At 34.0% G+C, this 26522-nt stretch overlaps 1 protein-coding gene across 4 annotated transcripts in view; it reads left to right on the forward strand.

Moving 5' to 3' along the window:
* MED13L (mediator complex subunit 13L) overlaps positions 1–26522 on the forward strand; it is a 290375-nt gene that overhangs the window by 34940 nt on the left and 228913 nt on the right. The gene's annotated exons all lie outside the window — the stretch shown is intronic.

Consider the following 26522-nt stretch of genomic DNA (forward strand, 5'->3'; position numbering starts at 1 on the left):
TAATAGGTTTGTCTGTAATCCTCGCTCTTACGCCTCTTCTTCCTTCCCATATTTTTTCCGAGTTCTCTTGTTCTTTCCCAGCCACACTGAGAATTAGAATCTTGTAAAATCACTATTGTTAAAGAAAAGTAATGTGTCCCCTGGGTGTGTTGGGTGGAAACAAGGCTAAGAATCCACTGTTTTTAAATAATAGGAAATTTCGAATTATAAGCAAGATAGTGAAATGAACAGACCTGTTTTTTCTCAGACTGTGACTCTTGTGCCAGCTGAACTCTTTGGTGGAAAATTTGAAAAGTAACATAGAAACTTAAGTGTAAGCCTTATTGGGCAAAATTATGATATTGGACAGCATTTTGGAAAAAAGATTACTATAAAGGATCTGGTTTGATCACTATAAAAGAACTTAGCAAAATTTCCCTTGCTTCATTACAGCATTTTATGTAATTAATTCAGTGATTTCAAGAATATTGGCTTTGGTGTAGACTAATTTTTCACTTCAGATTGCATGTAATATCCAGAAACTGAATTAATATAGGAGTTTCATTATTCCAAGCGGTTCTTCATGTTTAACATCAAATTATAACCAGAGGAAATTTTATTAGTAGTTAGAGTTTCTGGTGAAAGGTTTTATCCCTTTGCCTAACTACTTTATATTTTGTTAATTGGTGATTGAAAAATTTCAAGTAGTGTTTGAAATGTTTTGTTAGTTGACATTTTTTTTTAAAAGGAAGGAGTAAAACTAACTTAAGTGCATATTTGAAAGTCTGCTCAAAAGGTTCAAAAATTTGCCTAAACGCCTTGACACTTTCCCAACTTTTCTTGGCAGCCATTTTTAATCTCTGTTCTCTCCTGCCACAGCAGCTAGGGGGCGGTAAACCACAGTGGACTCATTGAGCTGATAACTTACGGTCCATTTATTCAACTCAGATATTCTGATATGTTTTAGGGTATCTGCTTTGTAAATACAGAAATACACTTTGGGTGAGATTACTTACTTAGCTTGTTAATCAGCAAAAGCTCAAAAGTTATGATCATCTGAAAGTCCGTTTCATGTAGTTAGTGGCTATTCAGATAAAATTGTTAGAACATCCAAATTCAGTTGATCAGATTTTTAAAATTAAAATAGTTCCTAGGAGATATTCATAACATTTATGTTTGTCCATTTCAATATCAGAACACATACATATTTTACTTTTAAATATTTTCCCATCCCACATGTAGAAGAATAGAACTTCCCCCCTCTTTAAACTTGATCTCTTAGTTCTCCTAATGGTTTCTGCCTCTCCTTTCTCTGTTCCGTATTGATCGCTTACGATTAAACATTTCTGTGTTAGCAGTACAAATAATTTTATAAGATGAGAAAACCAAGTCCAATTGTTTAACATATATTTAATTGAAGTATAAAGTTACTTATTCATAGCAACAAAAACATTTTCACTGTTAGAAGAAAATCAGGGTGTTATTTCTCATGAACTTTGGTATTGAGTTAAAAAGGTATATGCTATTTAAATTTCTTACAGTAGTTTTAGATTGAAGAGGTTCATTAATGTTTTAAGTAATTTTTTTTGGCAAAGAAGCAAAAATTGACTGATTTTTGAAATCATTTTTTAAAATTACAGAAGTATTACATTTTAATTAGAAAGTTAGGAAAATAGAACCACAAAACGAAGCAAAGAAATGAAAATCCTGGAGACTAATCCGGAGTTCTAGTTGTTGATGTTTTTAATCTATAAATTAAATTGGTATCATGCTATTTTGTAGCTCAGTCTTCTTCTTTTACAAATATGTTGTGAACGTTTTCCCATGGGAATGCTTTTTTTTTTTTTTTTAATTCTTTTGAGTTTGAAAACTATGTAAATTGTTTATCCTTTGTGTGCTACCAGGAAAGTATTATAGCAGTAGAACAATTACAACTTGATTGAATGAATGTTTCTTCCCTTTAATAAATGTTGAATTTTAAGAAAGTTATCAGATGTAATCATATGAAGTATCTACTTTTGTATGTAACAGAGGTTGAAAAGGGCACTATTATGTGGTTCAAGCTAAAAGTAGGAAATATTTGAAACTTAATTAGAAAAATGGCATAAAGATGACTTTATTTTAAGTGGTGGGAACTATGACACAGAACAATCATGAAAAAAAGACAGAATACAAAGGGAATATTAGAAATCATACAAATGAAGATACTTAGGAATCTATTTCATTCTCTGATATATTTAAAAGTCATTTCATTTTGGTAGAATAAATTTTAGCAGAACCCTGTTATTAGACTTTTAACATTAAATATAACTGTACCATTACTTGTAACATCCTTTTTTAAAATAGGGACATTTTACTATTCTTCAACTTTTTTTTTTTAGTTTTTTTCTTTTTTTTTGTCATTTCCCTTTGTTTTTATGGTGTACCCCAAAGAGCTTACTACTTAGAAATGCCACAGTAAAATATAATATGCAAGCAACCAGCTTGCATTTAAATGTATAAAGCATCCCCATAAATGATAATAATCCTATAGATACATTTACATTAGTTTTAAATATTATACTTTAAAAAATGCTTGAAATATATGAGAGAAGACAATAATACATGTATCCTTTGTTCCTGTCACTTGAAGAAACACTTTTGGGCTCTTGTCTGGGCTTGGATTGTGGATTGCTTGGGTTTGAACGTCTGGATGATCCTTTAACAGCGACGTATCTTTGTTCAGGTGTTTAACTTACCGTCTCAGTTTCTTCACTGTAAACTTCTGAGGCTGAAGTCCGTGCAGTGCTTAGAGCAGCACACGTGGCAGTCTATAATTGGGACTAGAGCTGCTGCTACTATGATGACAATAACCTGTACATCAAATTAAATCATTTTGTCATATTTAAACAATTTGGTTCTGTTCAATGTAACATTTAGTGCTTGCTATTATCTGTCAGTTACTATTTTTTAAAGCATACTTTTAAATGTAAGTAATTACATTTTCTAATTTTAATGTTTAGGAATATAAAATGTCAGACTAGTTAAGATAACGCCTGCTCATAGGACCTTTATCAGGACTTTTATGGCAAAACCTAAATTGCATTATGGAGAGATGAGAACTTTAAGATTTGACATTGTCGTATCCCTATGAAGTAGAGTTGGAACTTTGCTGACCTCTACTCACACAGTATCGAGCAGGGCACATGCTGGATGTGTTTGTTCATCCATCCTAGGTCCATATCCTCAGTCCGTGGGCTTAATTATAGGGATTTGATGGAATCCCTACCCTTGATAAGCTCATGGTCTAAAAAGGTATAAGACAAGCCTACAAATGTGTGTGTGCTGGGAACACCATAACGATGTAAGAAAAGAATAGTATATTGGCTGCTTACCAAATAGGCAGGCATTCAGTTTCAGAACATCAATTCCATCAGCATTGTATGAACTTAAAACAGGAATACTGTGAATCCTAGTGCCAAGGGTGGGTAGCTTTCCTGGTTTCTGATCTATTTAATGAATCTCTGACATTTGGTAGCATCTGTGTTTAAGCCTATGTAAAATGGGTTTTTATCCTAAAGAACTTGTAGTGTCATCGGGGAGATTGCTAAATGATCCAAAGGGGAAAGTGTTGTGAATGATTTAAGTTATGGAACCCTGCAGAAGCAGCTGATTCAGTCTTGGGGAACAAAAAAAGGGTAGATAATGGGAAAGCCCAGAGTTAGTGACATTTGAGGTAAATCTTACAGGACATATATCTAGTTGAGATGGAGCTTGTTTTAGTCACAGGAAGGAGCTCGTACAAAGGTTTGTGGGTATCAGGCTGGGAATATAGTTCATTTGGTAAAGTGCTTGCCTTGCATGTACAAGGCCCTGGGTTCAATCCCCAGCACCACAAAAAAAACAAAGGTTTGTGGGTATCAAGTGAAATGTGTCAAGAGGAATTGCTGTACATTTCTGATTAGGAAAGCTATAATTAGGAAGATTAACACCTAATGCACAAGATGAATATGACCAGAAAGACCATAATATTGTAATAATTTATTTTATTCTAAATTGGGATATGAACTTAAATGTTCTATTAGTTTAGGATATAGATTAATTTAAATTAGAAAATATGACTAGGTACTAAACTTTATATTAATAGTCTTTGATAATTCTATTTTATTATATATACCTGTGCTCTTTTCATTTGATCAAATTCTTTCCCATATTTTGAGTTTGAATTTTAGAGATTGATAACAGTGTGCTAAATTGACTTCTCATTTAACAAAATCATTTTAACAAGTCTTCTGTTCACCTCACTGCCTGTTAGTGGTAGGAAAGACATGCAGTCTAAAAACCCAAGAGTACAGAGAGGGAGCACAGGGCTCTCGGGATAGGAGATTGCTGCCCAAAGCATTAAGAACCCGGGTTGCAGAAGTAACAGACGCAGCTTAGTGTGTGTGCAAGAATGTTTGTTGAGTCAGTGAGTGAGATGTTATATGTGAGTCTGACTCAGCATAGTAGCACATTCTCAGAAGGTTGACATATAATAAATTATTAGAAAATTTTTAATGATCTGCTAATGTGAGGAGATTGAAACAGTTAATATGTAGCATTTTATTTTTTGATTTTAATTCCCATCGGATAGAAATATCTAATTTTCTTTATATGTTTTTCAAAAAACTTACCACTAAATTTGCACTGTCTGTAATTTTAAAATTTAATGTTGTGTTTTCCCTTTCCCTTTTGATTATTACATGAACAAATATGTATTATAACTGGAATACAACTTTAGATCTCTAAAAACATTTGTTCCAATATCAGTATCGGAAGTCTCAGGAATTGACCTAAAGTATAGTGACATATTGGCAGTTCCTTGTGTATTTAGAGACAGAGATATTTCTTTTTTTTTTTTTTTTTAAAAGGGTGCTGCAGCCCATGCCAGGAGGCATGAGCTGTGGTAAAAACAGCATTAGGGAATGCAGACCAGGTTTTCTGGCAGTGACCGGTGTGAGACAATTTAAGACCTGAACACTGTGGTTTATTCTACTGAACTCCCTGTAAGCCTCTAGAAAAAGAAGTAGGCATTTTGTAGGGTCTAGGAAGGCCGAGAGCAGAGGATGGGGAGCTAATTTGTTAGTATAATATAATCAGTATAGATTATGATCTATGTTCTCAAATGATGGAATTGATATAATCTGTGTTTAGTTATCTCCAAGGGAGAACCCAACTTCCTCACACCCTTTCTCTCTTTATTTTAAAAAATGTTCACACACACATATTCATATACCTCCCCCCCCACAAATTATTTGAAAGTGGTTTTCAGATATTATCAACCTTTCCCTTACGTACTTTAGTATGTAAATGCTATAAGAACATGGAATATTTTCTTCCATGACTATAAAACTATCATCATACTCAAGAAATTTAACATCTACATAATTAGAATAGTTAATATTCAGTTTATATTTCAATGTCTGTAATTGTCCCAATAATACTTGTTATAGCCTTTCCTCCCTCTGGTCCACGATTCAGTCAGGATCATACATTGTGTTTACATGTTTTTGTCTCTTTAGTTTCTTCTAACGTACAACATTCCTTAAGTTTTCTTCCTTTTTCCTCTTTTGTGATGATATTGATGTTACTGGAAGGGACAGGTTCACTTACCCTGTAAAATTTTCAATATTTTGAAATTGCCAGTAGCTTCCTCATGATGAAAGTCAACATTTTTGGCCACAATATAGAGTAGGTAATGTTGTATATTTCCCATGCATCACATCAGAGGCATAGTATGCCAGTTTGTTCCAGTATTGATCGTACTAAGTTTGATCACTTTGTTAATGTAGTTGGTGTCTGCCAGATATGTCCAATGTATAGATATTCTCTCCTTTTGTAATTGTTAAGTAGAGATTTGAGGTAGAACTTTGAGGCTGTGTGAATAGCCGTTTCCTCAGAAGAGCCTCATTTTGAGCCTGTTTAAACCAAAAGAAACCTTCCTTGAACCATTTTTTTTGGTACTGGGTATTGAACCTAGAGGCTCTTATCTACCGAGCCACATCCCCAGCCCTTTTTGTATTTTATTTAGAGACAGGGTCTTACTGAGTTACTTAGGGCCTTGCTAAGTTGCTGAGGCTGGCTTTGAACTTGGGATCTTTCTGCCTTAGCCTCCTGAGTTGCTGGGATTACAGCAGGTGGGCACCACCATGCCCAGCAACCATCTACTTTTATAAATGATCAGATGAATACTGCTTCTTGAGTCACAGCCGAGGTCAAGAGGAAAAGGGAAGAAAAACAATGAAGTTCTAGCAAAGGCAAATTATGAGGGAAAGTCATCCTCTGAAAATTAATAGCCTGTCTTGGTTAGCATACTAAAAACAGAAATGTTGTCATTGAATTTTCCAGGACTATAGGTAGTGAATAAAGTTTGTAGGAATATATTACTGTATCACTTAAGATTCTCTGAACTTTCAGTTGATTTTCTGGTTACTTTGACTAAATGAAATAATTTTAATTAATATTAATGGATTTATTCTCAGTTGAAAACTTTTTTTTTTGGGAAAGTAATACTCTTTCCTTATAAAATTGATCTTTGGATTGAAAAAGTTTATTTTTTTATATTTCAATTTATTTTTCAAGTATAGAATAGTGGTCTTGAAAAAAGATGAATTACATGGTTCAGCATTGTAGTTCTCTAAAAGTTTTTAATGTATCAGCTGTTAGTTTTTACAATTGATTTTTGAGGTCGACTACAGAGTGTACCTAAAAAGTAAATTTTACTTTACCTTTTATATTTATCATTTTTTTGGATGATAACAGAAAAATACTTCTGTATTTTATGAGAAACAAAGTACTTGCAGGGAAGATATATATTCAGAGGTTAGTGGTTCTAAGTAGTTTATAAAGATATCTTGGTTTTAACTGGAATCTGATTCAAGTCTTAACATTTTTTGATTTCTTTTAATAATTATTATAATTCTTTTTTCCAGTGTTTTGTTCTAAAGTTTGCCAGAGCTTTCATATAGTAATAATTTTCATTATATGATGATTGTCTAGACAATTCTAGTGCCTGCATATTTTAGTATTAGAATAATAAATAATTATATTCTTAAAAAGAACATTTAATGAAGGCTTGAGTAATAGATTCATATTGTAAAATTATGGCATGATTATATTGACAGGAATTTTTTCATATGAAGAATAGAAAAAAATCCATTGAATTTGAATTATTAAGCTAAATGTGCTTGAAATTGAGAGGACAAGTTGAAGTCTATAACTTTTAAAAGTAAATAAAATTGATGTGTTACCATGGGCAAATTACTGAACCATGTAATTAGGTTTTTTTTTTTAATGAAAAATGAGACATTTACATTGAGATTATAGTGATATAGTATGTGAAGAAAGCTTATGTTCTAATGATATGAAAATTAAAACAATTGATAAAAATTATAATTTAAAGATTATTGCTTTAGGGAAACGTTTAATTGGTTGATGGGGAGGTTAAGTACTGGTAAGTTCAGCCATCATGGTGTAATCTTTTTGCATTGATATAAAGCCCCCTACTTATATAAAGTAAACCTGAGTAAAATCTCTTTTTTAATGAGGTATGACAGTCACCACTGGAACAAATTGAGAATTAACTATACTAAATAAACTGTATTGCAGTCTGTTTTTTTTTTTAAATACAAATAATTTTGGTGATGAATACATTGTTACTTACAAATAAATATTTAGTCCAGGAATTTTAAGGATAGGTGTGTTTGGTTCCTCTCTTCTCTGCCTCCTGATTTGTCTATATTTTATTTCAAAAGTTTGTCCTGTTTTCTATTGAAAACTTCTAAGATTTAGATGAGATTGTTATCCATTAAGGTGGTGTACTTTTTTTCTTTGCCCACTAAAATACTTTGCTTTATCCCTTGTTCAGGGAGACTGATTTAAAAATCTGAATGTGAAACATTGGAGGAAACATTTAAGTGTTAATATATTTAAAGTCCTAAATAATTCATGAAAAAATTGTGTTCGATCCTTAAAATTTAATGGGGTAGAGATGTGAAATTACATTTATAGAGAGCAATACCTTTGTTTTATAGGCAAATATTTTGCCAACATATTTATATAGCATTAGGTTGATCTTACCATTAAAGTACTTTTTATGGAAGGTGAAATTAAAAAGTTCCTAAAATATAACGGGTTTTCTGAGGAAGAAAGAAAGGGGAATGGATCTTGGTGGTCAACAGAAATGAGTGTCCTCTTCAATTTTTGTGTTGCACTTAGCATACCCAAAAGGAAATTGAAGCTTAGAGAAGTCTATCGTTGGTCATGTCACTAGTAGAAATGGAACCCAAATCCATATTTTTTAACTTTTAAACTTGAAACTATTGTTTTCTGGGAGGATGTACATGACCAAACATGACAAGTTTAAATAAAACCCACATAACTATTATAATTTAATTTGTATCAAATCAAATAAATTTTCTGTTCTTTTATAGAAACAATCTTGACCTGCATACTTTTTGACCAAAGACTTATCTTTTTTTGATTTTAACTTATGTCTATGACACTTGGCAAATGCTGATTCAGACAGCATCATCTCATACATTTAGTCTTTGATCTTCTGAACTAAGCTCATGCCAAATTGATAACAGAGGAAATAAAAATAAATAGTTTTGGGCTTATAAAAACTTGACAATATAGAACATTTGAATATACTTGAATATATTTGAGTACTTGAAAGGAGTTAGCACCTGTTTTTATAAAGTATCTTATTGAAGTAATTGAAAATGTAGAGTTACTCATCTGGTGTCATGAGAGGTCTTTTTTTTTCCTTCTCTTTTCTTCAGTAAATATTATCATATGCCCAGATACTGAAAAATCAGAATTACTTAGCAAAAGAAGGGGGATAGTTACTGGGTGAAGAGGATTGGATGCTGAGGCTATGCTGCAGGGGTCTTGGGCATGTTTAAAGAAGAGTAGACTAAACTGATGTATTTATAGATCCCTGTGCTGAACTTTCTGTCAGTGATTGTCAGAAAAAATACCTGCATATGGTTTCCATTTATGATGCTTAAGCAAATGGAAATTAAAACTTGGTAGACTAAGGAACTAGGATTTAAAAAATTCTTCTAAAAAATAATGTAGAAATAACAAATAGCACCGCACCCTGGGGGAAGAAAAAAGATGCAAACAGTATAGAAATCTGTTTTAAATACTAGGGAGTCATGAACTAACTTGGTTGCTTTAAGCATTTCATCTGTGAGCTGCCATCCTGATGCTACCTGGAGAGATTCTCATCGAATATCATTATGGCTAGTAAGTGTTCGATAATTTTCTTTAAAGCTCCATCTATGTAAATATTGTTGAACAATTTTCCACAAGTACTAGGCCCACATACCTATTTCTTATAAACCCGACATTGATAAAATGCACTCTTTGTATAATTGGGTCTTGTTTTGATCCTGGCTCTTTCATATTGTGATTTGGCAGTAAGTTCAACAGAATAAGCATTATCCTCTTGAGGCCCATCTAGGATTGAACTAAAGGGCTTCTACAATATCCACATGATCAGACAATTAGTTGTTCTTTTTTTTTTTTTTCTTTTTTAATGCCTGATAGTGTAACTGAATATGAGCTAGTTGCCAGGGTATCCTGGCAGAATAATAACCTGCAGTTTGTATTTAATCATGCAGCAGAACTGTCTTGATTAAAAAAACAAAACAAAACCAAAAACAGCCTTCCCCCCAAAAAGAAAACCTCAGAGATCAAAATTGGATAAAGGTGAAGAGCCTTTGTGTTAAAAAAGACGGTATGTATAGAGTAATAAAGTGAAAATTAAGGTTAGAGTGCTCACAATCTGTTTTGTCATTAGTAGTCTCTTCATATTTAACATAACGTCATGGAGAATATACTCCCTTTTTTTCCATTTCGTGCAGGGTCTGGAACCCAGGGCTTCCTGCATGCTAGGCAAATACTTTCCCACTGAGCTACATCCCCAGCCAAAAAATATCTTCCTTTTAAAAAATACTTATTTCTGACTAGCTGAAGTTGGGAGAGGTAAGCTTTTTTGTTAATCTTGAAGGTTTACTTTCTGAAACCAATAAGTAGATATTTTTGAAATGACTTCTTAAGTAAGGAAAGTGTAAACCTCTTCAAGTTCTCTTCATTAAGATCATTTTATTTTTCACAGGTAATCTTGAACCTGTTTAAATGTAGCTATTTTGGTGTTTGCTATTTATAAGAAAGTGTGTTCCTCACATTTAAACATACTTAGTCTAAAGGAGAAAAATTTAGATACTCGCAGTTGAATTTTAGGCACTATATTTTTAGCTTATTTTAAAAGTAGCCTAGTACATATTTATCATGAAAAAGCATCTGCTGTGGCATCCTTGTACAAATTAACCTACAATTGATTGTTTAGGGGAGGAAATAGCATTTGTTGACAATGATTCTTAGTTTGGAAACCTTTGTCATGGGGTTTATTGGTTTCATGAAGAGTATAGTAAAGAGGGACTCTTAATTTGAGTAACAGAGATGACTGGGGCAGTTATCTGCTTTGCTACAGGAAAGGCTTTATTAACTAGAACTCAGCCAGAGCCCTCAAATGGATTTAAATATATCTTGTACCCCTCCACCCCCCAAAATTAAACGGCTTAAATGTAACAGGATCAGGTGATCCATCTAGCAAGGGCACATTGGTTTGATTTCCAGGATGGCTGGGGCAGAGGCTAGAGAGGACACTGGGGGACAAAGCACTTTCATGGGTTGTTTTGGGGCAAGTGCTGATTCAGTTTAGTTGCCAACACATTTAAAATTACAGTATTGTATAATAATAATGATCAAATGATATGTGAGAGAATGCTTTAAAAACATTTAAAAGAAGGCTCACTTTTTTACATAGTTCTTTTATATTCTATAGTTTTAAAAATGAAAATTAAAGTTTTAAAAAAATTAATTGAATAATTTTCCATGAATTATTCTTACTAATGTTGTAGATAATCAGTACTTTGGACACTTGGCAAAAAGCATGAGTCGTAATTGTCCTGTAGAACAGATGACTGTGGAAGAGTACTATTTATTGGATAAAAGTGCTTAATAATTTTTATGTGTCAGAATTCTTGTTAACTTTCAAATTCAATAAGGATGGAATGACCTTGGCTGACCTGCAAATGTTGTAAGTTGCCAATCCAACACTGAAGTTGAGATTTGCTCTATGGAAATGATTAGCCAAGATTGTCAATAAAGTCTTAATTGAATCATATCATTTGATGTTTAAAAAGTCAGTTATAACTTGACTGTTTGCTGCATTGGTGTAACAGTATGATTATAATACTGAGGCCCTTGTTCCTGAAAGGATTTAAGAATAAAAAATTAAAATTATTTAATTTTAATTAAATTTTATTTAAAATTATTTAATTAAATATTATCCATATTATTTTAAATAGGAATTATGATCTAATGCCTTGAAAATTAGTGTTTGTTGTATGTTGATCAATTCACCAGAGTATTTTTGAATTTTTCATTAGTATCATATATACAGAACTAATAAGATTATTTGGTTTACATGGATTACTACTTCAAATTCATGCTGTGTGTCATAATAAACCTGTTTCCTCTTCTACATTTATTTGTAGAATACTTTTTGTGTTTGTTATGATTAATTTTATAATAGCAATAAACTAGGAGGGAATGATGATTTGAAAGTTATAAATTGAAAATTAGAAACCAGATACTAGTCAGATATTTGTAGTTCACTTCTTATATGCTGGGCATTATGCTAGTTGCTTGATCATCAGTTTTACAGTAGAAAGTAGTTTTGGATTTATTTCTGAATCTTAACTTGAATGACTTACAGGGAAAAATTCAAAATTTTGCTGATTTTTAAAATATCTTTTGTACATATTAAATTCATTTCTGTTGAATATATGGATATATGGGGTAAATTTAGTAATTCTGAAATAAGTGTTAACTTTTGCCATATTGAGACTGTAAATGAATGTTAGAAGGATTGCAGATTAATCACTATTAAAAAAGTTCAGTGGCATATCAGTTGAGACGCTTTCTTTAAATAGTAGAACCATACACATACCATTTTAGTTTCTACAAAATGAACTATTGTGCCCAAAATTTTGATGACCTGCTAAGAGAAGTGGGAATCTAGAAGTCAGCTATGTAAATAATCATTTTCTTCTGGAAATTTCTGCATAGAAGGCATCTGAGTTGGAAGAATTAAACATTCATTGAAACTGTAATTCAGATTATTTTATGAAGATTTAAAGTGTGATTCCATGATTATTTTATGTTTATTCTGTGAAAAGAGTAATCAGTGTATAATGGCACTAAAAGAGCTAATAATTTATTAGCTTTACTTTATAGGTGATTTTATAAGTAATTTTGCTTTATCACTCTAAAAACTGGCCATTTCACAGAAACTTTCTGGAATTCAATTTTTTAAGCATTTAAAAGTTTGAACATTTCCTAAAAAGAACTTTGGTTCAATTTTAGCATTAACATTTTACCCTCAAAGTAATTGCCCTGGAAATGCTGTACATCTTTAATTCTTAAATTTAAACAATTTAATATATAAACAATGATCGAATACTTCTTGAAGTTTGGTTTGATGGGCATCCAGGGATTCTAATTGAGGTTACATTATGAACATAAAAAGTAAATTAATCTTTGTATTTGTTAAATCCCTTCAATTTTTTTTTTTTTTTTTTTTTTTTTTTTTTGGGCGCTGGTTATCAGACCAGGGCCTCATACGTGCTAGGTACTGTACCACTAAGTCACATTCCCAGCTTGTAAATTCTTAAGGTACACTTTTATTTAGATCTTTTAAAAATAATATGTATATATAAAATATATAGCCAATTGATATGTATTCCTTTTATAATAGGGAAAAAAAAATCTCTAAAGTATCCTTTGGGAATTTTGGATTTCTGAAAGTATTGAAGAAAATTTAAATTATCAATGAATTAAATTGTTGCTAGTCTTTAAATGTTTTGTGTAATGCATTTGCTAAGTCCTTTACTAAAGATTTTGTTTTGGGTTATTTGTAGGAGAAATTGAAACCAGGAAGTCTCTTACAACTTCTTTAACCATTTCTCTGAAGTCTGAACTTATGTGTCATTTAAAAATACTGGTGAATTAAGCACGAAACTGTTTTTTAAAGACTGAATTTCTGGAAGATGCCAGAAAGTACACAGAGTACTAAACTTAATTTCAGAGGTAGGGTAAAAGCATGTTGGATATAAAAAGCATATTTTTGTTGTAGTTGGCTGATTGACATAATTATAGTTGTTGTTGGCCTTGCAGGAGTCTTCAAGTACCTGGGTTGTTTTTTTTTTTTGTCACAAGAAGTCTTATTACAAAAGGGAGGAGACATCTTATAACAGAATGACTAGAATACTTTTCACAAATAGTTCTCCCGCCTCTACTTACTAGATCAAGTGTTCTCATATTCAGTTCATCTGCAGAGGGTCCCAAGTCTGCATTTTTAATACACATCTCAGGCAGAGGCACACAGAACTGTCACGGGGATTCAGCTAGTGTTGAAATCTGGCTTACACCTGCCCTGGCACAGGCTAATGTACTTTTTCTTTGCAGAAAGGTACTGTCAACTCACTAAGAGTTTGTACCCTTAGGACTGTACCATCTGCAAGTTCAAGTGCCTATTTTAACACAGTAAAAACTTACCTTTTCTTTGTTACATTTAGGTGGAGTGGGCAGTAATTGCCAGAGTATTAAATATTAGCTTTAAAGAGACTGTGTTTTTTGCTAATAGCACTAGAGCTAGGTTACTGAACACTTTTAAGGACGTAGGGGAAAAAAAAATCCCATTTTACTAATGACTTTTCATACTGTATTTTGACTTTTTCAAAGAGTTTAACTTGAAGTAAATTTGATCTGGACTAAATCTAACCTACAGTAAATATTCTAGATTAACATAAAATTCAGTAGTTTCTAAAATGATCTGGCAGAGGTTTAATTAGGAAAAGACTGATTAGATAGGTTGGCTATTGAATCTCTTACCTTGGAGGAAGAGGAGGGAAGGTATAGAGAGTTCAGTCCACCATCATTTGCTGCGTGCTAGGCATTGGGCTGTGTGCTGGGGAAGACATGGTCACTGTCTACTAGGAGCTTGAAGTATATAACTGGTTGCTTATTTTTTTCAGGAACTTAATGAATTTTAAATTTAGAGCACCTTTTTAAATATGATTATCAGAATGCTTACAATGTTTTAGTGGGTTTTCTTGCTTTTGTTTTGTTTATTTGATCTTCAGGCATTATCATACTTCAAATATGGGCCATATATTTGGTGTTCATTGGTGAACTAGATAATTCAGTTTTTGATCTCTCATTTTATCCTTTAATGGGATAATTAGGTAAGTAAACAGGGAGATACAAAACTGTATGATAAATGTCGGGATAGGGGAGTACTTCTGTTCATGTCATTGCCTCTTCTGAGTTCATGAGCCTGCTCTAATATTAGGGATTTGTTTTTCCAATTCAAAATGTTTAGCTAACTTTTTTTGAGTTTTGTTTTGTAAGATGTCATTACTTTGGCATGACAGTAAGTAGAAAGATGAACTAGACATGAGCTTTTTTTTTTTTTTTTTTTTTTGGTGGAAGGAAGATGATAGAACTTTTACTAATCTTATGCTTGAAACTTAGTGGGATGTGGCTCTCTAGTTCAAGACAGGTCAATTTGCAGGTCCCCAAATAGAATTTTTTTCTAAGTGCTTAATCATTTATCTCTTCCAGATTCCCAGGATTAAGTTTTTCCATGTTGTACCCTTAATATACCATAAGATAGCTGCTTAGAAAAACTTAGTTTCTCTCACTGGGCTTCTGCTTCATTCCCACATAGGTTATCTTCATCTAGGTAAGTAGGTATCCAAGCAGCCTCTTGGTTATGCTTATGTGTCATGTCATGGTCCCTTCTTGGACAGTGATAACCTTCACAGGGGAGAGCACACATTTCAACAAAATTGACTTAGAGTCTTCCATCAGTCTTCTATGAAGCTGAGCAAAAAGACTTCTCAAATTATCATCACATTGTCAAAAAAGTCAAAGTATTAAAGCTTTTTCTTTAGAGTGGAAGACTATGGGTTTTGCCCAGTGTTCTTTATTATTAATATTAAGTTTGTTGCCATATATTGTTATCATTGCATGCTTTCATGCACTGACATCTTATTTCCTTCCTAGTTAGATACATCGTTGTCAAGTCAAATCAATGTCAGTTTATGATAGCATATTGACCTTTACTGCAATAACCATTTGTCAGATCATCAAATTTCTCTTAACTAGCTGAATCCTCTACATGGAATAGGATGTTTGTGCATATGGAACTCCAGAGGATGGATTTAATACACAGCATGCCTACATGCTTTATATGTTGACTAGTAGAGTGATCTTTCAAAATCCCTGCTCCCCCTGCAGTCAGTATGTGTTTAAATTAAACATGGTTTTCTCTTTGAACAGCCATTGCCATGGTTCTCACTTTATCTATTCATGTTAAGACCTTTGTGGGATTTCTTTCCAGAAGTATCTCTGTCCCCTTTATTGAGCCAAACTGATTCTTTAAGTTTTAGGTGCCAGCAGGAACGAGGCCTAACAATAGTCCTCTTTTTAACATGTAGTAGGAACCATAAAGGAGGTGCACATAAAGTAGTCTGGGAATTTAGAAAAGTAGAAATGACCTGTAGTTACTAGGATTAAGTAAGTTTTCGGAAGGAACTGACGTATAAAATGGTGCTTCAGAGAGTACATTGGGAGCTGTGGATTTCAGGAGGGGAGGGAGGAAAGGAAGTCTGATAAAAGCTACTAATAAGGGTAAGGCACAGTGGAGAATCACAGGTCGTAGCCATGATTTCTACTTGACTGTTGAGAAAAGAAGGGAATAGGTTTGAAAATGTACTTTAAATCAGATCAGGGAAATTCTTGAAAAACAGTGGTTTAATGCATTACCACCATTCAGTAAACCATTAGAAGGATCTCTGGAGGATCTTGAGCCGAGAATTAAGTGAACAGTTTGGAGGAATATCTGACAGCAGTGTGTTAAATGCATTGGGGCAGGGAGCCTGGGAGTATTAGGCCTTTTCATCATTCTTGGTGAGAAACAGTGAGGGCCACACATTGCCATTTTGTATACTTATACCACATCTGATTTTTGATCCTTAAAGATTGAACTTTCTTGGGGAAGGAGAGTTTTAACTTATTGGTATCATTCAACTGAAGTGTAGGCAAAGAGACTTTGATCCATTTTATCCATTAAATGTACATTGAACAATGACTCTTCCTAAATACTGTGCTAAGCATTGTGGAATTGAAAGTAAGAAAGAAGGGCTGGGTTGTGGCTCAGTGGTACAGCACTTGCCTAGCATGTGCGAGGCACTGGGTTCAATTGTCAGCACCACTTATAAATAAATAAATGTCCATTGAAAACTAAACAAAAAAAAAAAAGTAAGAAAGAAGATTCCTTGTCTGGTGTGGTGGCACATCCCTGTAATCCCAGTGATTTGGGAGGCTGAGGTAGGTGGATAAGTTTAGGCCAGCTTGGGCAGCTTAGTGAGACATGATCTCAAAATAAGAAGGGCTATGGATGTAGCTGGGTGTGGTAGAGTGCCCTGCATCAGAAAACACAGACAGGCAGCCCTCCCCGGCCCTGCGCCTAAGACACCCTCCCCCACCCTAAGACAGGAGCCTGCACTTGAGGTTCTGTACTTCAGCAGGATGGGGCAGTTGAATTGAATCACAGTTTGAGCAGCTCCATGGGTTTAGGGCTTACAGTGTGTGTGGCAGAGGAAGAGAGAAGATAGGGAATTGCTGCTGAGGTTGGAAGTTAGGTAGATGGGAACCAGATTGTTTAAGACTTCCTTGGCTTTATCCCATAGTCTGTGGACAGAGCCTTTGAAAGTTATATGGAATGAACAGATTTCTCCAAGACTGCTGAGGATATAGCCTGCCAAATTATTCTATCATTTCTGAAGGAAAGATATTAGGGAATAGTCAGTTAAAGAAAGTGTTGATTATCTTTTATACTACTTCATTTTTGGGGAAAAAGCACCAAGATCATATTACAGTATGTTAGATGAATGAGCATACCTAAAGCAAAAATAAAATATTTTTAACCACCCCCTCCGAAAAATAAACCTCCTTATCAGAACATTTAAAAGGAATTAACCTATTATTGGTTCACTTTATGCATAATTATGGTGATTTTCTTGAAATTTTAATGTAGATTTTGGTAATTTGTAAAATTTGAGGTACCCTGCAAATGTTAATTAGGTTGTACATTTGATACTGGTCATATATGGGGCCAAATTGATGGGCTTACATTTTTAAATAAAGTGGCCTGAATTTATCTGTCAAAAGGAGAGCACACATCTATCTGTGGGGGAGCAAAGATGATTATATTGGAGGAGGTTTTTGTTTTCTTTTTTTTCGGATGCTGAAGCAGTGTAGAGCTAGCCAAGCCCATCTATTGACACATCTGTCTGTTGGCCATTTGAAGTTACGATGAGTTAAGTAAAAGGCTTTTTAGTTAAAATATACACTGGGCTATTTTGTTTGCTTTATGTGTGTGTGTGGTACTGGGGGTTGAAGTAGCTCTACTTCTGAGCTATGCCCCAAACCCTTTTTTATTTCACTTTGTGACAGCATCTCACTGAGTTGTCCAGGGTGCTTCAAACTTATGATCCTCAGCCTCATCTCCTGCGTCTCTGGGATCGTAGGTGTGCGCCACCTTATTTCAGTTTGCTTTTGAATGAGGTGATGTTGAACCAGTCTTAATTTTTTTTGACCCCAGGGCCTCCCCACTGTGCTCGATAAGTGCTCTACCACTGAGCTATATCCCCAGTCCTTTTTTGTTCCCCTTCTGGTATTGGGGATTTAACCCAGGAGCATACCACCACCGAACCATATCCCCAGCCCTTTTATTTATTTATTCATTTTTTTGAGACAGGGTCTTGCTAAGTTGCCCAGGCTGGCCTTGAACTTAATCCTCCTGCCTCAGCTGAAGTAGCTGTCTTTAGACTTCCATTGCTGCTGCCCAAATTGGGAGGAATTTTGGTTTTTTATATATTTATATATTTTATATATGGGATGAATAAAAATACATTATTGAAATTTCTAGTTTATGTTAATTAGATTTTGGTTTATATTTTGAAAATATTCAGCCTGACCTCACCTTTGAGTATGTGTTCTATGTTCTCTAGGCTTTTTTTTTTTTTTTTTTTTTTTTTTTTAAAGGGAATAGAGGCAGTTTCATGGTACCAGTTTTATTAAATGACTCTTGACTCTCATAATTGTGGTATTGCATAATTAGATGGGTCAGATGGTCCAGGAAAGTTTTTGTTACCATGACCTCAGTGTATTGGCAGGATATTATTGTATTTTGTAGTTTTTATTTAAACTGACATCTTTAAAAAAGAAAGAATTTAGAACTTTGTATTCAGTGGAGTCGTTTATATCACTGTACTTATTGAGTGACTTAAATTTTTATTTATTTATTTTTTTGTGCTGCTGGGGATTGAACCCAGGGCCTTGTGCAATGTGAGGCAGCACTCTGCCAACTGAGCTATGTCCCCAGCCCTTAAATGTGCCTTTGAAAATACTTCAGGGGTGTATTTTTAAAGGAATCTATAAAAGATGAATGTAATGCTGTTTACTAGATAAGAACTTTAAGTTATGGCTTGATGAACAGAGATTTCAGGAAACATTTCTTGACTTTTTTTAAAACTGATTAGTAAAATAGTTCTCTACCAAAATATGCCCCTTGAAATAAAAAAGCTCTTATTTGGTAGTGACCATTATGTGTAGATAAACGAGAAGCATAGGTTTAGGAATTTAGAAGACTAGTTTACAAAGTAGTTAATAAAAGTTTTGCTTTGTAGAAGAATTGCAAATAATTTTAGTGGTACTATTTTCTTCTACTTAAAATTGTTTGCCTCTCCTTACTTGCCTTGGTTTTTGATTCAATTCAAAGGTTAAAAACTCCTGGCTTGGTTTATGTAGCTGGGAGGTTTATTTTTTCTTAGTGTTCTTTATCCTTCCTTCTCTCCCTCCTTGTCCTCCTTTCCTCCCTCCATGCCTCCCTTCTATTTGCCCACCCATTCTTCTGTCCCTCCGTCCACCATCCCTCTGTGCTTCTGTCCATCCATCCTGTAAAAGGGAATCCATGGGTAAGGAATACTGCTTGATTTCTTGGAGAAAACTGAGAACTGAATTATAAACCATTAAAGTTAATCAGATCACGCAAATTATAAAAGCAGGCGGCTTCTACTTCATTTACAAGTGGCTTTTCTTGCAGCACCAGATTTTTAGATGCTAGTATTGAGACTATAATTGGCAATAGTTTTTTTTTCCCCCTTTTAGAATAGCCATCTCTGTTCACCATAGCAACATCCCAGAAGATAGTCTGCTTGATCTAATGACAGGCAGCGGGTCAAGGAGTTGTTTTGAGCATACAAGTCTCGAGTTTTTGAGATTGTACTGGGATTTCTGTTTCGGAGGAAAAGTGATAATGTATTTTAGAGTTTTCCGTGTTCCTTCTGCTGTAGTTTTGTTGTCTGTAAAGACTGTTAGGAATCACTTGTGATTCCTGATGGTATATTAAACCTGTTGTTTTGTATGATTTATTAGGGCTGAACATACTTGATTTTGTTTTCTATCCAAGTGTTTTCCTGAGACTATAGGGTTAAAGTTGTTTGTTTTTTAAAAATTTTGGTTATGTGAGCTAAGGAGATTAACCTTGAGTACCATATTAGGTTAGAAGAAACACGTTTTATTTAATGTGTTCCATATGTGCTATATTTTTTAGCTATGTGTAATTGGACTTTAAAAAATGTCTTTCTAGAAAAAAGGGCCAACTTATAAAGAAGTACTGTCATAGTATGCTCAGATGAAAAGAAAATTATAGGATTGAATTCTCACAAGTTTTGATGATTTTGTATGAGAATATCCATTCTTGATTTATTTTTATTCTAGTAGAAAAATAATAGTATTAAGTCTTAATGATTTATAAAATATAGTTATTAAACAATTAGAAACTTGATGTGATTTATAAACTAAATTCTAACTACAGAGATAATACAGTTTTTTGGTAGATCTGACAAAAAAATTATTTTTATATGCATATATGTATACATTTATAGACAAATATAATAAATATTTCAAAGATTTTTGCATTATTTCAACTTCAGTACTATATTCCTATTTTCATGTTGCTTTACAATCTTTTTAGGAATATGTCACTATACTATTGGAAAATGCTACTTAGCAGAGATATATAAAACACATTTTTAAATTGAATATAATCAAAGATGAAAATGTGATAATAGGTAATAGTATAAGTAAGGGGATGTTTTTAAACTAGGTATGTAGACAGGCTGTTTGGGACTAGTGATAAGTAATTGCTTTTATTTTTTGAAAAATTTAAGCAAAATCTTAGAACTTTCTAGATTTATTTTCTGTTGTATACTTTTGTTGCTTAGTTTTACCTTATATATCATAAAAATTATTTCTAATTCCTAAATCCAGCTGCCCTAAAAGTATAAGGCAGTTTCAGGATAGGTCTTTTATTATTTAGGCACTTCGTAGACTGATTTTTAGAGAGATACTGTTAGAAAAAATTTTTTGTTTTCTTTTGTTTTTCATCTCTTGAGTCCATGCCTCTTTAAGGCAGAAGTAGCCACCCTTTTATCTTTTTTTTTGCGCCGCTGGTGATTAGAACCCAGGGCCTTGTCCTTGTGAGGCAGGTACTCTACCAACTGAGCTATATCCTCAGTCTCCACCCTTTTATCTTAAAGGTACATTTTCTCAATAAAACTGCCCTTAACATAGGAACAGACTGTCAATTTAAGTTAATGAATATTAAATTAAAAAAAAAAAAGAAAGAAAGAAAAATACATATTTCTGTCCCATGGCACATTTCAGGCGTTTTCTGACCACCCTGAACAGTGCAGATACAAAACATTTTCAGCACCACAGAGATTCTATTGGACAGCACTGTTCTAATTTCCAACAATGGTGAGAAATGGCTTTGGGCCCCATTTTAAGGAAGAGATATTAAAATCATTCCATTGTATATCTTCCCCCCCACCCCCTTTTCCTTTCTTCGTTTTTGAAATAGTGGTAAATTTTTATTTTAGTAGAGAACTAGTTTTCTAGTGTTTTCCATAAACTTTTTTCGTTTGACAGCTTCCGGTGGCGTGAGTACTTTTCAACATGTCTTTTTTTTTTTTTTTCCCTTTCTTTTTCCTCTTCCATAGTTTTGGGAATTGAACCAGTTCCCAAAATTGAGGGGTGCTCTACTACAGAGCTATATCCTCATCTGTTTTTATTTTTCATTGTGAGACAGGGGTCTCATTATAGTGCCCAGGCTGGCCTTGAACTTGCCATCCACCTGTCATAACCTCCCAAGTAGCTGGGATTATAGGTGCGTACCATCCCACCTGGTGTATAACTGCCCCTCCACTTCCATTAACTTTATTGAGAGAGGTTTGTTTCTTCATTATCATGCCAGCATTCTACTAAAATGTTTTCTAAACCTGGGGCAGAATTTGCGGAAGGCTTATTTTGATACGGTTCTGCTTGTATGCTAAAAATAAGTGTGATAGATGAATTGTGCCAGTTTTGGACTTTACAGTCCTTAGTTACCTTTGTGTAGTATGTGTATACAGTTAATGTGTGGTGCTGTAAAGAACGTACACGTTTTTCCTGCAGGACATATGTTTAGATTTTAGGGCTCAGTGAGACCATTGTAGAAATATATGTTGGTTACCTTTAAGGTTATTTTGGCCTATTTTTGTTTTGGGAAAGAGAAAAAAAGAAATTTTTAGGAAATATTGTATTTATTCCATGAAATAAAGCTATTTGTTCAACAGACATTTATTAAATGCTCTCAGAGGTTTGGGGAAGAGTTTTGTTCATGCCATTTTCTTAGTGGGTTTTCTGATTTTCTTTAGGAATTCAAATGGGACAGCATTTCAAAGCAGTTGATAGTTCTTGAATGTAGCTGGAGATCCAGGTGTGCAATCCAGTTGACACTGTCCTGAAATGATTTCACTGAAGATTCTAATCCTTTGAATGTTGTCTAGAGAATGTCTGTGTCCTGTTGTGGTGACTGGAAATTATTTCAGGGTACCTCTGCCAACTAACTGTAGCTTTGAGACTCACAGAGTAAGCCTCTGTGCCCTCGCTCCCATAGTGCCCTATTCCATGTCATGTGTGAGTTACGAGGGGAAGAGAAGGCAGCTGGATTTGTCTTGAATTGTTTGCACTTAAATCGGCATAGTCTAGTTCATGGCAATTGACTGCTCAAAACATTAGAAAAACTTAGGGTGGATAATGGTTAACTTTTTCAGAACCCTAAGAAGAGTATTTCAGGAAGAAATCTAATTTTGGTTAAGTCATGGTTGCATCTTATTAGAATTAAGAACCTAGATTAGAGTATGACTACTTGGAAATCTTCTGGGTTTACCACAGTGTAATGGTTGTGTATTGTTCCAGGAAATACTGTCTTGCTTTTCTTTTGGCCTTGGGACATTGTATGCAGTTCTGAAACAAATATCACTGTGGTAAGAGGTTGGGCTTTAATAGTCATCTGACCACTCCCTCAGCATTGAGAGGAAGTCATGGGGAATAGGAAAAAAGGTACCTAGAAAGGAAAACAGTGGAACACAGATTGGGTGGAGTGTGTAAACTGGGTCAAGAGCTGTGACTTTTGAGGTGTAGCTTCAGAAAAAGTGTGGGATGAGAAAGGGCCAGAAATTGATAATGGGGCACAATTGTAGTAATTATCTTTAATTTTTAAAAAAATAAAACCATGAAGGATAATCTCTAGTTCATGTGATTTTTCTGGGGACAATTTAAAAATATTTTCTCAGTGTGACCTTAGGGTTCTCATTTAATCCAAAGTAGAGATTATTTTTTTTCTCCATAGAAAGTAGAAATTCATTTTTTTATAAAGTACTTTATGGACACAATACCTTTATTTTTATGTGGTACTGAAGATTGAACCCAGTGCCTCTCACGTGCAAGGCAGGCACTACACCACTGAGCTACAACCCCCAACCCCAGAAAGTAGGAATTCTTAAAGGATGTTTTGCACTGAGGTATCTCTCTTTGGTTTGTAATTTTTCCTCAAGAATCAAACTCTGTAACATACGTACAGAAATATGTCCATTGGTAATGGGTACCTAAAATGTTGACAATTTAAAAAACCATTAGGCTTGAGCACTTCTCATAATCATGAATAATTATTATATAGAGACATTTTACTTTGCCAAGACATGTAGGTGCACATATTTTAATTGGAATGTGTGCAGTATGTTACATATGATGAATCTTGCGGGGGTGGGGGGGCTTTGATGTTTCCTTTGTTCATATTGTATTTTTGACTAGGCAACATTTAAATTTTTTCCTGATGTTTTGTTTTTCACACAGAATATTTGAATTGGTTTTAGCCCCCTTACCCTATTATTAGAGCTGTTGTATTTATATTTTTAAAATGACAGGTGTGATATGAAGAAAGATTTCCCAGGAAATGTATCAACATTAACATTACCTTTTGGAATGATAATTACTTGTTGCTTCAAAGATGATCTGTGTGTTTTATGTTTGAATACTATGGTGAATTCATATATTCTAACATAGTATGTTTCGATTCATTGCAGTTATTGTTCTCGGTGGTTCAGTTGTCCCATCTTTGACTATGGAAGCCTGTTCAGGTGACTTCTTAGTTCTATCGACATGACTCCAGTAGTCATGGATAAGATATGTTCCAGATCTGGATTAATCATTTTGCCAAGGAATTCCAGATTCTTGTTGGTATTAACTTATTGTTTTAAGCCTTTTTAGGAAAGAGACCTAGATGTGTATTTTTCTTTTTTTGAAGAAAAAAGTGCGTAGTAATTCATTCTGATGCTTGGCAATTCAGTATCATCATTCTTAGGTCTGTGTGTATCTTCTTTTTCCCATGCTAAAACTGCAAGGCCTCAGCATATTTTATTTTATTTTTTTTGGGTAACGGCAACTGAACTCAAGGGCACTTGGCCACTGAGCCACATCCTCAACCCTATTTAGTATTTTATTTAGAGAAAGAGTCTCACTGGGTTGCTTAGTGCCTTGCTTTTGCCGAGGCTGGCTTTGAACCAGCAGTCCTCCTGTCTCATCTGAGCTGCAGGGATCACAGGCGTGCGCTACCCTGTCGATTAGCATATTTTATTTGCTTTAATTCCATACATTTTAATGCATTTATCATGGTATAAAAGCACTGCCATCAACGTCATCATTACCGGAAGTGGTATTATTTGTTACTGTCTGTTATTGATATATATGTATTTTTTATATAGATTTTCTTTGTTCTTTTTTTTTTATTTTTTTTTTATTTTTTATTTTTTATTTATTTTTTTTTTGACTAGTTAGCAAAATTTTGGTTTTATTTTTTTTATTTTTTTATTTTATTTTATTTTATTTTATTTTATTTATTGTAAACAAATGGGATACATGTTGTCTCTCTCTTTGTACATGGCGCAAAGGCATACCATTTGTGTAATCATAAATCCACATACAATAATGTTGTTTGATTCATTCTGTTATTTTTTCCCCTTCCCCCCACCCCTCCCATCCCTCTTTACCCTCTATACAGTACTTTCTTCCTCCATACTTGCCCCCCTCCCTAACCCTAACTCTAACCCTAACACTAACCCTTCCCTCCCCCCCATTATGTGTCATCCTCCACTTATTAGCGATATCATTCGTCCCTTGTCTTTTTGAGATTGGCTTATCTCACTTAGCATGATATTCTCCAATTTCATCCATTTGCCTGCAAATGCCATAATTTTGTCATTCTTTATGGCTGAGTAATATTCCATTGTGTATATATACCACAGTTTCTTTATCCACTCGTCAATTGAAGGGCATCTAGGTTGGTTCCATAGTCTGGCTATTGTGAATTGAGCAGCTATGTTTCTTTGTTCTTTTAAAATGTAGATCCAAAGTCAAATCTATAATATAAAGCAGGAATATGGCAAGAAATGTGGCAGGAATATATATTTTCTTTTTTAATTTGGTAAACAGCAAGCTGTATAGAAGGTAGAGGTTTATTTTTGTAATATATCTTCTTTTTAGGATATTTAAGTAGGAAACAGATGCATAGTTGCGAATTAGTGCTTTAGTAACTTCCACTGATTGCCAGATAACCCTTAATAATTCTGCATATCATTATGGCTTTCTCTTCTGTGAACTTGGTCCTTCACTGATAGGTGTTCATTCCTGAGACCGATATCTCAAATGCATCCACCTCTTGCCTCTCAAGAAGTTTCATTCCTTCACTGCTCACAGCTTGGCTCTGTTGCCTTGTGCTTAAGGAACGGTTTTAGATATTCTCATGCTTTGATAACTTTTTTTTTTTTAAAAAAGCAAATGAAATATAATATGGTTTATTTTCCCATCCTGTTTAGGGGAAGTAATCCTCTCTACATAACATAGGTACTTTCATCACGCCAAGAGAAAGTTTTACCCCTGTCACAAAAGAAAGTTCTATGTTGCTTAGTTTTTTACAAACCTAGTTTGACCTCTGGGTTCACCCATGTCCCGCCAAATTAGAGAACCACCTCTTCTGAGACTAAATTATATACCATTAATAGGTGATAAATAGATGGATGGACAAACAGACAGACATGACAATTTCTTTGTCGATTCATCCTCCAATGGACAATTCAGTCGTTTCCATGTCTTCGCTGTGGTGAAATGCCACAGTGAACATGGGAGTACAGATCTCTTTATGAGACTGTGTTTTCATTTCCTTTGAACACGTACCTGGGAAGAAGACTTGTCGGCCATATGGAAGTTCTGTTTTTAATTTTGTTAGGAACCTCCGTACTGTCAAATGGTGGCTACATTCTCATCAGGAGTGTTAAGTGGTTCCCTTTTTTTCATGCCTTGCCAATACTTGCTATTTGTCATCTTCCGTCCTAATTGGTGTTAGGTAATATCTGTTGTCATTTAGAATTGCATGTTCCTGATGATTAGTGATGTCTAGTACCTTTTCAGATATGGTTTTGGCAACTTTTAACATATAGTAATACTGAAGTTTCTTTCTATCTGCTGAAGGTAATTCCCAAAAGTTTTTGTAGTTTTCTTAATTTTGTTAAACTTTTCATTATTGTTTTAAGTTTCATATTTCTTTAAATAAAACAAAAATATTGTTTTTATTATGCAGTGTATTTTAAAATTTTCAAAGAAGGAAACATTTTTTCATATTAAATAAATTTTTAATTGAGGATTTAATGTGTGTGATTGTGACCCCAGTAGTGAGATTTTCACTTCCTCTAAATAGGACTTGTTATTGCTTTCTCACTCTCCAGGAATGGTAGGAGATGAACTTGAAGAGTAGGAAAATAATTGAGGTTGATCTTACATGGCGGATTTGTGTTCATTCATGAAAACACACCCGCTTTAATCAATTCCATCTGGCCTTTTCTTAGAGGTGGCACAAGAATGGGGAGCGGGGATGCCTGAAGAGGGAAAGTCCAGGAAATGAAGTCTTTTTCCTTGTAAAGGTTCTGTTTTCTGGTGGAATA

The sequence above is a fragment of the Sciurus vulgaris genome (assembly GCF_902686455.1).
Source record: "Sciurus vulgaris genome assembly, chromosome: 8".
NCBI lineage: Eukaryota > Metazoa > Chordata > Mammalia > Rodentia > Sciuridae > Sciurus > Sciurus vulgaris.